This window comes from Triticum dicoccoides, chromosome 1B, assembly GCF_002162155.2.
Source record: "Triticum dicoccoides isolate Atlit2015 ecotype Zavitan chromosome 1B, WEW_v2.0, whole genome shotgun sequence".
NCBI classification, from domain to species: Eukaryota; Viridiplantae; Streptophyta; class Magnoliopsida; order Poales; family Poaceae; genus Triticum; species Triticum dicoccoides.
Genome location: NC_041381.1, coordinates 346,004,560 through 346,020,858, shown reverse-complemented (window position 1 = coordinate 346,020,858; position 16,299 = coordinate 346,004,560).

Genomic DNA, 16,299 nt, shown 5'->3' with positions numbered 1-16,299 from the left:
AGAAGGAGGGGGCTCTCTCGCCCTCTCTCCCGATGGCGCCGGAGTGCCGCCGGGGCTAGGATCGTGACGACGATCTACATCAACAATCTTGCTACCGTCAACACCAACTCTCTCCCCCTCTATGCAGCGGTGTAACGCCCCTTCTCCCCGATGTAATCTCTACTTAAACATGGTGCTCAACTCCATATATTATTTCCCAATGATATTTGGCTATCCTATGATGTTTGAGTAGATCTGTTTTGTCCTATGGGTTAATCATGATCTTGGTTGGTATGATTGTATATTTTATTTATGGCACTGTCAACGACGCCCTCCGTCTCGCGCAAACGTGAGGATCCCCGTTGTAGGGTGTTGCAATACGTTCATGATTCCCTTATGGTGGGTTGCGAGAGTGACAAAAGCTTAAACTCGAGTAGGTGGGTTTGTTGGGGAACGTTGCATAAAATAAAAAAAATTCTATGTTCACCAAGATCAATCTAGGAGTTCATCCAGCAACGAGAGAGAGGAGTGCATCTACATACCCTTGTAGATCGCGAGCGGAAGTGTTCAAGAGAACGGGGTTGAGGGAGTCGTACTCATCGTGATCCAAATCACCGGAGATCCTAGCGCCGAACGGACGGCACCTCCGCGTTCAACACACGTACGGTTAGTGAGACGTCTCCTCCTTCTTGATCCAGCAAGGGAGAAGGAGAGGTTGATGAAGATCCAGCAGCACGACAGCGTGGTGGTGGATGCAGCAGGGATCCCGGCAGGGCTTCACCAAGCGTCTATGGGAGGGAGAGGTGTAGCAAGGGGGAAGGGAGGCGCCAAGTGTAAGGGTGCGGCTGCCCTCCCTCCCCCCTCTTCATATAGGGTCCCTAGGGGGGCGCCGTGTTGGGGAACGTAGTAATTTCAAAAAAATTCCTACGCACACGCAAGATCATGGTGATGGTATAGCAACGAGAGGCGAAGTGTATCTTCATACCCTTGAAGATCGCTAAGCGGAAGCGTTTATCAACGCGGTTGATGTAGTTGTACGTCTTCACGATCCGACCGATCCAAGTACCGAACGCACGGCACCTCCGAGTTCTGCACGCGTTCAGCTTGATGACGTCCTCGCCTTCTCGATCCAGCAAGATGGGCGAAGTAGTAGATGAGTTCCGGCAGCACGACGGCGTGGTGACGGTGTTGGTGAAGAACAATCTCCGCAGGGCTTCGCCTAAGCGCTACGGAAACTATGACGGAGGATAAACTAGAGGGGACAGGGTTGCCGGCATACGGCTTGGTGTTTCTTGATGTGTCTTTGGTGCTAGCCCTGCCCCTCTATTTATATGTTGAGCCTTGGGGTCGAAACTTGGAGTAAAAGCCTCCACAAAGTCGGTTTCACCCGAAAGGCAAGAGTCCTTCTCGGACTCCAGGGCCAGACGCCAGGGTTCCCGGCGTCTGGACCCAGACGCCAGGGACCCTGGCGTCTGGCCCCTGGACTCCGCAAAACTTCCTTTTGCGCTTTCCAAAAACCTTGTGGGCTTTCCCCTTTGGCCCAAATAACGTGTTCTCGTACCCAAACATTTTGGGAAACATCCGGAACCCCTTCCGGTGAATTCCGGAACCCTTCCGGAGATCAAACACTATTATCCCATATATCAAACTTTATCTCCGGACCATTCCGGAGTTCCTCGTCATGTCCATGATCTCATCCGGGACTCCGAACAACATTCAGTTACCAACATGCATAACTCATATAATACTATATCGTCAACGAAACATTAAGCGTGCGGACCCTACGGGTTCGAGAACTATGTAGACATGACCGAGACACGTTTCCGGTCAATAACCAATAGCAGGACCTGGATGCCCATATTGGCTCCCACATATTCTACGAAGATCTTTATCGGTCAAACCGCATAACAACATACGTTGTTCCCTTTGTCATCGGTATGTTACTTGCCCGAGATTTGATCGTCGGTATCCAATACCTAGTTCAATCTCGTTGCCGGCAAGTCTCTTTACTCGTTCCGTAGTGCATCATCCCGTAACCAACTCATTTGGTCACATTGCTTGCAAGGCTTATAATGATGTGCATTACCGAGAGGGCCCAGAGATACCTCTCCGACAATCGGAGTGACAAAACCTAATCTCGAAATACGCCAACTCAACATGTACCTTCGAAGACACCTGTAGTACTCCTTTATAATCACCCAGTTACGTTGTGACGTTTGGTAGTACCCAAAGTGTTCCTCCGGTAAACGGGAGTTGCATAATCTCATAGTTACAGGAACATGTATAAGTCATGAAGAAAGCAATAGCAACATACTAAACGATCAAGTGCTAGGCTAACGGAATGGGTCATGTCAATCACATCATTCTCCTAATGATGTGATCCCGTTAATCAAATGACAACTCTTTTGTCCATGGCTAGGAAACTTAACCATCTTTGATTCAACGAGCTAGTCAAGTAGAGGCATACTAGTGACACTATGTTTGTCTATGTATTCACACATGTATTATGTTTCCGGTTAATACAATTCTAGCATGAATAATAAACATTTATCATGAAATAAGGAAATAAATAATAACTTTATTATTGCCTCTAGGGCATATTTCCTTCAGTCTCCCACTTGCACTAGAGTCAATAATCTAGTTCACATCGCCATGTGATTTAACACTAATATTCACATCTGTATGTGATTAATACCCATAGTTCACATCGTCATGTGATCAACACCCAAAGGGTTTACTAGAGTCAATAATCTAGTTCACATCGCTATGTGATTAACACCCAAAAGAGTACTAAGGTATGATCATGTTTTGCTCGTGAGAGAAGCTTAGTCAACGGGTCTGTCATATTCAGAGCCGTATGTATTTCGCAAATATTCTATGTCCACAATGCTCTGCACGGAGCTACTCTAGCTAATTGCTCCAACTTTTAATATGTATCCAGATTGAGACTTAGAGTCATCTGGATTGGTGTAAGGCTTGCATCGTTGTAACTTTTACAACAAACTCTTTTATCACCTCCATAATCGAGAAACATCTCCTTAGTCCTCACTAAGGATATTCTTGACTGTTGTCCAGTGATCTACTATTAGATCAAAATTGTATTCCTTTGTCAAACTCAGAGCAAGGTATACAATAGGTCTGGTTCACAGCATAGCATACTTTATAGAACCTATGACTGAGGCATAGGGAATGACTGTTCATTCTTTTCTATTTTCTACCATGGTCGGGTTTTGAGTCTTACTCAACTTCACACCTTGCAACACAGGAAAGAACTCTTTCTTTGACTGTTCCATTTTGAACTACTTCAAAATCTTGTCAAGGTATGTGCTCATTGAAAAATCTTATCAAGCGTCTTGATCTATCTCTATAGATCTTGATGCTCAATGTGTAAGCAGCTTTACCGAGGTCTTTCTTTTAAAGAACTCCTTTTAAACACTCCTTTATGCTTTGCAGAATAATTCTACATTATTTCCGATCAACAATATGTCATTCACATATACTTATCAGAAATGCTGTAGTGCTCCCACTCACTTTCTTGTAAATACAGGCTTCACCGTAAGTCTGTACAAAACTATATGCTTTGATCAACTTATCAAAGCGTATATTCCAACTCTGAGATGCTTGCACCAGTCCATAGATGGATCGCTGGAGCTTGCACACTTTGTTAGCACTTTTAGGATTGACAAAACCTTCTGGTTGTATCATATACAACTCTTCTTTAATAAATCTATTAAGGAATGTAGTTTTTGACATCCATTTGCCAAATTTCATAAAATGTGGCAATTGCTAACATGATTCGGACAGACTTAAGCATCTCTACAGTTGAGAAAATCTCATTGTAGTCAACACCTTGAACTTGTCAAAAACCTTTTTGCGACAAGTCGAGCTTTGTAGATAGTAACACTACTATCAACGTCCGTCTTCCTCTTGAAGATCCATTTATTTTCTATGGTTTGCCGATCATCGGGCAAGTCCACCAAAGTCCACACTTTGTTTTATACATGGATCCCATCTCAGATTTCATGGCCTCAAGCCATTTCGCGGAATCTGGGCTCATCATCGCTTCCTCATAGTTTGTAAGTTTATCATGGTCTAGTAACATGACCTTCAGAACAAGATTACCGTACCACTCTGGTGCGGACCGTACTCTGGAAGACCTATGAGGTTTTGTAGTAATTTGATCTGAAGTTTCATGATCATCATCATTAGCTTCCTCACTAATTGGTGTAGGAATCACTGGAACTAATTTCCGTGATGAACTACTTTCCAATTCGGGAGAAAGTACAAATTACCCTATCAAGCTCTACTTACCTCCTACTCACTTCTTTCGAGAGAAACTCCTTCTCTAGAAAGGATCCATTTTAGCAACGAATATCTTGCCTTCGAATCTGTGATAGAAGGTGTACCCAACAATTTCCTTTGGGTATTATATGAAGACGCACTTCTCCGATTTGGGTTCGAGCTTATTAGGATAAAACTTTTTCACATAAGCATCGCAGCCCCAAACTTTAAGAAACGACAACTTGGATTTCTTGCTAAACCACAGTTCACATGTTGTCATCTCAACGGATTTAGATGGTGCCCTTTTAATGTGAATGCAGCTGTCTCTAATGCATAACCCCAAAACAATATTGGTAAATCAGTAAGAGACATCATAGATCGCACCATATTCAATAAAGTGCGGTTACGACGTTCGGACACACCATAATGTTGTGGTGTTCCAGGTGGCGTGAGCTGTGAAACTATTCCACATTGTTTTAATTGAAGACCAAACTCGTAACTCAAATATTCGTCTCCGCGATCAGATCGCAGAAATTTTATTTTCTTGTTACGATGATTTTTCCACTTCACTCTGAAATTCTTTGAACCTTTCAACTATTTCAGACTTATGTTTCATCAAGTAGATATACCTATATCTGCTCAAATCATCTTGTGAAGGTCAGAAAATAACAATACTTGCCACAAGTATCAACACTCATTGGACTGCATACACCAGTATGTATTTTTCAACAAGTTTGTTGCTCGTTCCATTGTTCCGAAGAACGGAGTTTTAGTCATCTCGCCCAAAGGCACGGTTCGCAAGCATCAAATGATTCATAACCAAGTGATTCCGAAAATCCATCTTTATGGAGTTTCTTCATGTGCTTTACACCGATATGACCCAAACGGCAGTGCCACAAATAAGTTGCACTATCATTATTAACTTTGCATCTTTTGGTTTCAATATTATGAATTGTGTATCACTACGATCGAGATCCAATGAACCATTTTCATTGGGTGTGTAACCATATAAGGTTTTATTCATGTAAACAGAACAACAATTTATTCTCTTACTTAAATGAATAACCATATTGCAATAAACATGATCAAATCATATTCATGCTCAACGCAAACACCAAATAACACTTATTTAGTTTCAACACTAATCCCGAAAGTATAGGGAGTGTGCGATAATGATCATATCAATCTTGGAACTACTTCCAACACTCATCGTCACTTCCCCTTCAACTAGTCTTTGTTTATTCTGCAACTCCTGTTTCGAGTTACTAATCTTAGCAACTGAACTAGTACCAAATACTGAGGGGTTGCTATAAACACTAGTAAAGTACACATCAATAACATGTATATCAAATATACTTATGTTCACTTTGCCATCCTTCTTATCCGCCAATCACTTGGGGTAGTTCCGCTTCCAGTGACCAATCCCTTTGCAGTAGAAGCACTTAGTCTCAGGCTTAGGACCAGACTTGGGCTTCTTCACTTGAGCAGCAACTCGCTTGCCGTTCTTCTTGAAGTTCCCCTTCTTCCCTTTGCCCTTTTCTTGAAACTAGTGGTCTTGTCTACCATCAACACTTGATGTTTTTCTTGATTTCTACCTTCGTCGATTTCAACATCACGAAGAGCTCGGGAATCGTTCTCGTCATCCCTTGCATACTATAGTTCATCACGAAGTTCTAGTAACTTAGTGATGGTGACTAGAGAATTCTGTCAATCATTATCTTATCTGGAAGATTAACTCCCACTTGATTCAAGCGATTGAAGTACCCAGACAATCTGAGCACATGCTCACTATTTGAGTGATTCTCCTCCATCCTTTAGCTATAGAACTTGTTGGAGACTTCATATCTCTCAACTCGGGTATTTGCTTGAAATATTAGCTTCATTTCCTAGAACATCTTATATGGTCCATGACGTTCAAAACGTTTTTGAAGTCCCGATTCTAAGCCGTTAAGCATGGTGCACTAAACTATCAAGTAGTCATCATATTGAGCTAGCCAAACGTTCATAACGTCTGCATCTGCTCCTGCAATAGGTTTGTCACCTAGCGGTGCATCAAGGACATAATTCTTCTGCGCAGCAATGAGGATAAACCTTAGATCACGGATCCAATCCGCATCATTGCTACTAACATTTTTCAACACAATTTTCTCTAGGAACATATCAAAATAAACATATGAAAGCAACAACGCAAGCTATTGATCTACAACATAATTTGCAAAATACTACCAGGACTAAGTTCATGATAAATTTAAGTTCAATTAATCATATTACTTAAGAACTCCCACTTAGAAAGACATCCCTCTAATCCTCTAAGTGATCACGTGATCCAAATCAACTAAACCATAACCGATCATCACGTGAAATGGAGTAGCTTTCAATGGTGAACATCATTATGTTGATCATATCTACTATATGATTCACGCTCGACCTTTCGGTCTCCGTATTCCGAGGCCATATCTGCATATGCTAGGCTCGTCAAGTTTAACCTGAGTATTCCGCGTGTGCAAAACTGGCTTGCACCCGTTGTAGATGGACGTAGAGCTTATCACACCCGATCATCACGTGGTGTCTGGGCACGACGAACTTTGGCAATGGTGCATACTCAGGGAGAACACTTCTTGATAATTTTTAGTGAGAGATCATCTTAAAATGCTACCGTCAATCAAAGCAAGATAAGATGCATAAAGGATAAACATCACATGCAACCAATATAAGTGATATGATATGGCCATCATCATCTTGTGCTTGTGATCTCCATCTTCGAAGCACCGTCGTGATCACCATCGTCACCGGCGTGACACCTTGATCTTCATCGTAGCATCGTTGTCGTTTACGCCATCTATTGCTTCTACGACTATCGCTACCGCTTAGTGATAAAGTAAAGCAATTACAGGGCGTTTGCATTTCATACAATAAAGCAACAACCATATGGCTCCTGCCAGTTGCCGATAACTTCGGTTACAAAACATGATCATCTCATACAATAAAAATATAGCATCACGTCTTGACCATATCACATCACAACATGCCCTGCAAAAACAAGTTAGACGTCTTCTACTTTGTTGTTGCAAGTTTTACGTGGCTGCTACGGGCTGAGCAAGAACCGTTCTTACCTACGCATCAAAACCACAACGATAGTTTGTCACGTTAGTGTTGTTTTAACCTTCGCAAGGACCGGGCGTAGCCACACTCGGTTCAACTAAAGTGAGAGAGACAGACACCCGCCAGCCACCTTTAAGCACGAGTGCTCGTAACGGTGAAACCAGTCTCGCGTAAGCGTACGCGTAATGTCGGTCCAGGCCGCTTCATCTCACAATACCGCCGAACCAAAGTATGACATGCTGGTAAGCAGTATGACTTGTATCGCCCACAACTCACTTGTGTTCTACTCGTGCATATAACATCAACGCATAAAACCTGGCTCTGATATCACTGTTGGGGAACGTAATAATTTCAAAAAATTTCCTATGCACACGCAAGATCATGGTGATGGTATAGCAACGAGAGGGAGAGTGTATCTTCATACCCTTGAAGATCGCTAAGCGGAAGCGTTTATCAACGCGGTTGATGTAGTCGTACGTCTTCACGATCCGACCGATCCAAGTACCGAGCGCACGACACCTCCGAGTTCTGCACACGTTCAGCTCGATGACGTCCTCGCCTTCTCGATCCAGCAAGATGGGCGAAGTAGTAGATGAGTTCCGGCAGCACGACGGCGTGGTGACGGTGTTGGTGAAGAACAATCTCCGCAGGGCTTCGCCTAAGCGCTACGGAAACTATGACGGAGGATAAACTAGAGGGGACAGGGTTGCCGGCACACGGCTTGGTGTTTCTTGATGTGTCTTTGGTGCTAGCCCTGCCCCTCTATTTATATGTTGAGCCTTGGGGTCGAAACTTGGAGTAAAAGCCTTCACAAAGTCGGTTTCACCCGAAAGGCAAGAGTCCTTCTCGGACTCCAGGGCCAGACGCCAGGGTTCCCGGCGTCTGGACCCAGACGCCAGGGACCCTGGCGTCTGGCCCCTGGACTCTGCAAAACTTCCTTTTGCGCTTTCCAAAAACCTTGTGGGCTTTCCCCTTTGGCCCAAATAACGTGTTCTCGTACCCAAACATTTTGGGAAACATCCGGAACCCCTTCCGGTGAATTCCGGAACCCTTCCGGAGATCAAACACTATTATCCCATATATCAAACTTTATCTCCGGACCATTCCGGAATTCCTCGTCATGTCCATGATCTCATCCGGGACTCCGAACAACATTCGGTTACCAACATGCATAACTCATATAATACTATATCGTCAACGAAACGTTAAGCGTGCGGACCCTACGGGTTCGAGAACTATGTAGACATGACCGAGACACGTTTCTGGTCAATAACCAATAGCGGGACCTGGATGCCCATATTGGCTCCCACATATTCTACGAAGATCTTTGTCGGTCAAACCGCATAACAACATACGTTGTTCCCTTTGTCATCGGTATGTTACTTGCCCGAGATTTGATCGTCGGTATCCAATACTTAGTTCAATCTCGTTGCCGGCAAGTCTCTTTACTCGTTCCGTAGTGCATCATCCCGTAACCAACTCATTTGGTCACATTGCTTGCAAGGCTTATAATGATGTGCATTACCGAGAGGGCCCAGAGATACCTCTCCGACAATCGGAGTGACAAAACCTAATCTCGAAATACGCCAACTCAACATGTACCTTCGGAGACACCTGTAGTACTCCTTTATAATCACTCAGTTACGTTGTGACGTTTGGTAGTACCCAAAGTGTTCCTCCGGTAAACGGGAGTTGCATAATCTCATAGTTACAGGAACATGTATAAGTCATGAAGAAAGCAGTAGCAACATACTAAACGATCAAGTGCTAGGCTAACGGAATGGGTCATGTCAATCACATCATTCTCCTAATGATGTGATCGCATTAATCAAATGACAACTCTTTTGTCCATGGCTAGGAAACATAACCATCTTTGATAAACGAGCTAGTCAAGTAGAGGCATACTAGTGACTATATGTTTGTCTATGTATTCACACATGTATCATGTTTCCGGTTAATACAATTCTAGCATGAATAATAAACATTTATCATGAAATAAGGAAATAAATAATAACTTTATTATTGCCTCTAGGGCATATTTCCTTCACGCCGGCCCTAGGAGATTGAATCTCCAAGGGGGGCCGACGGCCAAGGGGGTGCCTTGCCCCCCCCCAAGGCAAGTGGAGGCGCCCCCCCACCCTAGGGTTTCCAACCCTAGGCGCAGGGGGGCCCAAGGGGGGGTGCACCAGCCCACCAGGGGCTGGTCCCCTCCCCACTTTAGCCCATGCGGCCCTCCGGGATAGGTGGCCCCACCCGGTGGACCCCCGGGACCCTTCCGGTGGTCCCGGTACAATACCGGTGACCTCCGAAACTTTCCCGATGGCCGAAACTCGACTTCCCAATATAGTTCTTTACGCCCGGACCATTCCGGAACTCCTCGTGACGTCCGAGATCTCATCCGGGACTCCGAACAACTTTCAGTTTGCTGCATACTAATATCTCTACAACCCTAGCGTCACCGAACCTTAAGTGTGTAGACCCTACGGGTTTGGGAGACATGCAGACATGACCAAGACGCCTCTCCGGTCAATAACCAATAGCGGGATCTGGATACCCATGTTGGCTCCCACATACTCCTCGATGATCTCATCGGATGAACCACGATGTCGAGGATTCAATCAACCCCGTATACAATTCCCTTTGTCAATCGGTACGTTACTTGCCCGAGACTCGATCGTTGGTATCCCAATACCTCGTTTAATCTCGTTACGGGCAAGTCACTTTACTCGTACCGTAATGCACGATCCGTGACCAGACACTTGGTCACATTGAGCTCATTATGATGATGCATTACCGAGTGGGCCCAGAGATACCTCTCCGTCATACGGAGTGACAAATCCCAGTCTCGATTCGTGCCAACCCAACAGACACTTTCGGAGATACCCGTAGTGCACCTTTATAGTCACCCAGTTACGTTGTGACGTTTGGCACACCCAAAGCACTCGTATGGTATCCGGGAGTTGCACAATCTCATGGTCTAAGGAAATGATACTTGACATTTTAAAAGCTCTAGCGAAACGAACTACACAATCTTTGTGCTATGCTTAGGATTGGGTCTTGTCCATCACATCATTCTCCTAATGATGTGATCCTGTTATCAATGACATCCAATGTCCATAGTCAGGAAACCATGACTATCTGTTGATCAACGAGCTAGTCAACTAGAGGCTCACTAGGGACTTGTTGTGGTCTATGTATTCACACATGTATTACGATTTCCGGATAATACAATTATAGCATGAACAATAGACAATTATCATGAACAAAGAAATATAATAATAACCATTTTATTATTGCCTCTAGGGCATATTTCCAACAGTCTCTCACTTGCACTAGAGTCAATAATCTAGTTACATTGTGATGTATCAAACACCCATTGCGTTCTGGTGTTGATCATGTTTTGCTCTAGGGAGAGGTTTAGTCAACGGATCTGCTACATCCAGGTCCGTATGTACTTTACAAATATCTATGTCTCCATCTTGAACATTTTCACGGATGGAGTTGAAGCGACGCTTGATGTGCCTGGTCTTCTTGTGAAACCTGGGCTCCTTGGCAAGTGCAATAGCTCCAGTGTTGTCACAGAAGAGTGTGATCGGCCCCGACGCATTGGGTATGACTCCTAGGTCGGTGATGAACTCCTTCACCCAGATAGCTTCATGCGCTGCCTCCGAGGCTGCCATGTACTCCGCTTCACATGTAGATCCCGCCACGACGCTCTGCTTGCAACTACACCGGCTTACTGCCCCACCATTCAAAATATACACGTATCCGGTTTGTGACTTAGAGTCATCCAGATCTGTGTCGAAGCTAGCGCCGACGTAACCCTTTACGACGAGCTCTTCGTCACCTCCATATATGAGAAACATATTCTTAGTCCTTTTCAGGTACTTAAGGATGTTCTTGACCGCTGTCCAGTGTTTCATGCCGGGATTACTTTGGTACCTTCCTACCAAACTTACGGCAAGGTTTATATTAGGTCTGGTACAGGTCATGGCATACATGATAGACCCTATGGCTGAGGCATAGGGGACGACACTCATCTTTTCTCTATCTTCTGCCGTGGTCGGGCATTGAGCCGAGCTCAATTTCACACCTTGCAACACAGGCAAGAACCCCTTCTTGGACTGATCCATATTGAACTTCTTCAATATCTTATCAAGGTATGTGCTTTGTGAAAGACCTATGAGGCGTCTTGATCTATCTCTATAGATTTTGATGCCTAATATGTAAGCAGCTTCTCCAAGGTCCTTCATTGAAAAACACTTATTCAAGTAGGCCTTAATGCTGTCCAAAAGTTCTATATCATTTCCCATCAAAAGTATGTCATCCACATATAATATGAGAAATGCTACAGAGCTCCCACTCACTTTCTTGTAAATGCAGGCTTCTCCATAAGTCTGCATAAACCCAAACGCTTTGATCATCTCATTAAAGCGAATGTTCCAACTCCGAGATGCTTGCACCAGCCCATAGATGGAGCGCTGGAGCTTGCATACCTTGTTAGCATTCTTAGGGTCGACAAAACCTTCCGGCTGCATCATATACAGTTCTTCCTTAAGGTGACCGTTAAGGAATGCCGTTTTGACGTCCATTTGCCATATCTCATAATCATAGTATGCGGCAATTGTAACATGATTCGGACGGACTTCAGCTTCACTATGGGAGAGAATGTCTCATCGTAGTCAATCCCTTGAACTTGTCGATAACCCTTAGCGACAAGTCGAGCTTTATATATGGTAACATTACCATCCGCGTTCGTCTTCTTCTTAAAGATCCATTTGTTTTCTATCGCTCGCCGATCATCGGGCAAGTCTGTCAAAGTCCACACTTTGTTTTCATACATGGATCCTATCTTGGATTGCATCGCTTCAAGCCATTTGTTGGAATCTGGGCCCGCCATCACTTCTTCATAGTTCGAAGGTTCACCGTTGTCCAACAACATGATTTCCAAGACAGGGTTGCTGTACCACTCTGGTGTGGAATGTGTCCTTGTGGACCTTCGAAGTTTAGTAGGAGCTTGATCCGAAGTATCTTGATCATCATCATTAACCTCCTCTCTTGTCAGTGCAGGCACCACAGGAACATCTTCCTGAGTTGCGCTACTCACCATTTCTAGAGGTAGTACTTCATCAAGCTCTACTTTCCTCCCACTTAATTCTTTCGAGAGAAACTCTTTCTCCAGAAAGGACCCGTTCTTGGCAACAAAGATCTTGCCCTTGGATCTTAAGTAGAAGGTATACCCAATGGTTTCCTTAGGGTATCCTATGAAGACGCATTTTTCTGACTTGGGTTCGAGCTTCTCAGGTTGAAGTTTCTTGACATAAGCATCGCATCCCCAAACTTTTAGAAACGACAGCTTAGGTTTCTTCCCAAACCATAATTCATACGGTGTCGTCTCAACGGATTTAGACGGTGCCCTATTTAAAGTGAATGTAGTTGTCTCTAGAGTGTATCCCCAAAATGATAGCGGCAAATCGGTAAGTGACATCATAGATCGCACCATATCCAATAGAGTGCGATTACGACGTTCGGACACACCATTTCGCTGAGGTGTTCCAGGCGGCGTGAGTTGTGAAACGATTCCACATTTCCTTAAGTGCGTACCAAATTCATGACTTAAATATTCTCCCCCACGATCTGATCGTAAGAACTTTATCTTTCGCTCACGTTGATTCTCTACCTCATTCTGAAATTCCTTGAACTTTTCAAAGGTCTCAGACTTGTGTTTCATCAAGTAGACATACCCATATCTACTCAAGTCATCAGTGAGAGTGAGAACATAACGATATCCTCCACGAGCCTCAACGCTCATTGGACCGCACACATCAGTATGTATGATTTCCAATAAGTTGGTTGCTCGCTCCATTGTTCTGGAGAATAGAGTCTTGGTCATTTTGCCCATGAAGCATGGTTCGCATGTGTCAAACGATTCATAATCTAGAGACTCTAAAAGTCCATCAGCATGGAGCTTCTTCATGCGCTTGACACCAATGTGACCAAGGCGGCAGTGCCACAAGTATGTGGGACTATCGTTATCAACTTTACATCTTTTGGTATTCACACTATGAATATGTGTAACATTATGCTCGAGATTCATTAATAATAAACCATTCACCAGCGGGGCATGACCATAAAACATATCACTCATATAAATAGAACAACCATTATTCTCGGATTTAAATGAGTAGCCATCTCGAATTAAACGAGATCCTGATACAATGTTCATGCTCAAAGCTGGCACTAAATAACAATTATTGAGGTTTAAAACTAATCCCGTAGGTAAATGTAGAGGTAGCGTGCCGACGGCAATCACATCGACCTTGGAACCATTCCCGACGCGCATCGTCACCTCGTCCTTCGCCGGTCTCCGCTTATTCCGCAGCTCCTGCTTTGAGTTATAAATATGAGCAACCGCACCGGTATCAAATACCCAGGATCTACTAGAGCACTTGTAAGGTACACATCAATTACATGTATATCACATATACCTTTGGTTTTGCCGGCCTTCTTGTCTGCTAAGTACTTGGGGCAGTTCCGCTTCCAGTGACCACTTCCCTTGCAATAAAAGCACTCAGTCTGATGCTTGGGTCCATTGCTTGACTTCTTCCCGGCAACTAGCTTACCGGGCGCGGCAACTCCCTTGCCGTCCTTCTTGAAGTTCTTCTTACCCTTGCCTTTCTTGAACTTAGTGGTTTTATTCACCATCAACACTTGATGTTCCTTTTTGATCTCTACCTTTGCTGATTTCAGCATTGAATATACCTCAGGAATGGTCTTTTCCATCCCCTGCATATTGAAGTTCATCACAAAGCTCTTGTAGCTTGGTGGGAGCGACTGGAGGATTCTGTCAATGACCGCGTCATCCGGGAGATTAACTCCCAGCTGAGTCAAGCGGTTGTGCAACCCAGACATCTTGAGTATGTGCTCACTAACAGAACTATTTTTCTCATCTTACAGCTGAAGAACTTGTCAGAGACTTCATATCTCTCGACCCGGGCATGAGCTTGGAAAACCATTTTTAGCTCTTCGAACATCTCATATGCTCCGTGTTGCTCAAAACGCTTTTGGAGCCCCGGTTCTAAGCTGTAAAGCATGCCGCACTGAACGAGGGAGTAATCATCAGCACGAGACTGCCAAGCGTTCATAACGTCTTGGTTCTCTGGGATTGGTGCTTCACCTAGCGGTGCTTCTAGGACATAATCTTTCTTGGCAGCTATGAGGATGATCCTCAGGTTCCGGACCCAGTCCGTATAGTTGCTGCCATCATCTTTCAGCTTGGTTTTCTCTAGGAACGCGTTGAAGTTGAGGTGGACATGAGCGTTGGCCATTTGATCTACAAGACATTTTGCAAAGGTTTTAGACTAAGTTCATGATAATTAAGTTCATCTAATCAAATTATTCAATGAACTCCCACTTAGACAGACATCCCTCTAGTCATCTAAGTGAAACATGATCCGAGTCAACTAGGCCGTGTCCGATCATCACGTGAGACGGACTAGTTAACATCGGTGAACATCTTCATGTTGATCGTATCTTATATACGACTCATGCTCGACTTTCGGTCTTCCGTGTTCCGAGGCCATGTTTGTACATGCTAGGCTCGTCAAGTCAACCTAAGTGTATTGCGTGTGTAAATCTGGCTTACACCCGTTGTATTCGAACGTTAGGATCTATCACAACCGATCATCACGTGGTGCTTCGAAACAACGAACCTTCGCAATGGTGCACAGTTAGGGGGAACACTTTTCTTGAAATTATTTTGAGGGATAATCTTACTTACTACCGTCGTTCTAAGCAAATAAGATGTAAAACATGATAAACATCACATGCAATCAAATAGTGACATGATATGGCCAATATCATATTGCTCCTTTGAGCTCCATCTTCGGGGCGCCATGATTATCTTCGTCACTGGCATGACACCATGATCTCCATCATCGTGTCTTCATGAAGTTGTCACGCCAACGACTACTTCTACTTCTATGGTTAACGCGTTTAGCAATAAAGTAAAGTAATTTACATGGCGTTCTTCAATGACACGCAGGTCATACAAGAAATAAAGACAACTCCTATGGCTCCTGCCGGTTGTCATACTCATCGACATGCAAGTCGTGATTCCTATTACAAGAACATGATCATCTCATACATCACATATATCATTCATCACATCCTTTGGCCATATCACATCACAAAACACTTGCTGCAAAAACAAGTTAGACGTCCTCTAATTTGTTGTTGCAAGTTTTTCCGTGGCTTCTATAGGTGATCTAGCAAGAACGTTTTCTTACCTACGTAAAAGCCACAACGCGATTTGCCAACTTCTATTTATCCTTCATAAGGATCCTTTTCATCGAATCCGCTCCAACTAAAGTGGGAGAGACAGACACCCGCTAGCCACCTTATGCAACTAGTGCATGTCAGTCGGTGGAACCTGTCTCACATAAGCGTACGTGTAAGGTCGGTCCGGGCCGCTTCATCCCACAATACCGCTGAAGCGAAATAAGACTAGTAGTGGAAAGAAAGTTGACAACATCTACGCCCGCAACAAATTGTGTTCTACTCGTGCAAAGAGAACTACGCATAGACCTAGCTCATGATGCCACTGTTGGGGAACGTTGCATAAAATAATAAAAATTCTACGTTCACCAAGATCAATCTAGGAGTTCATCTAGCAACGAGAGAGAGGAGTGCATCTACATACCCTTGTAGATCGCGAGCGGAAGCGTTCAAGAGAACGGGGTTGAGGGAGTCGTACTCGTCGTGATCCAAATCACCGGAGATCCTAGCGCCGAACGGACGGCACCTCCGCGTTCAACACACGTACGGTCAGTGAGACGTCTCCTCCTTCTTGATCCAGCAAGGGGGATGGAGAGGTTGATGAAGATCCAGCAGCACGACATCGTGGTGGTGGATGCAGCAGGGATCCCGGCAGGGCTT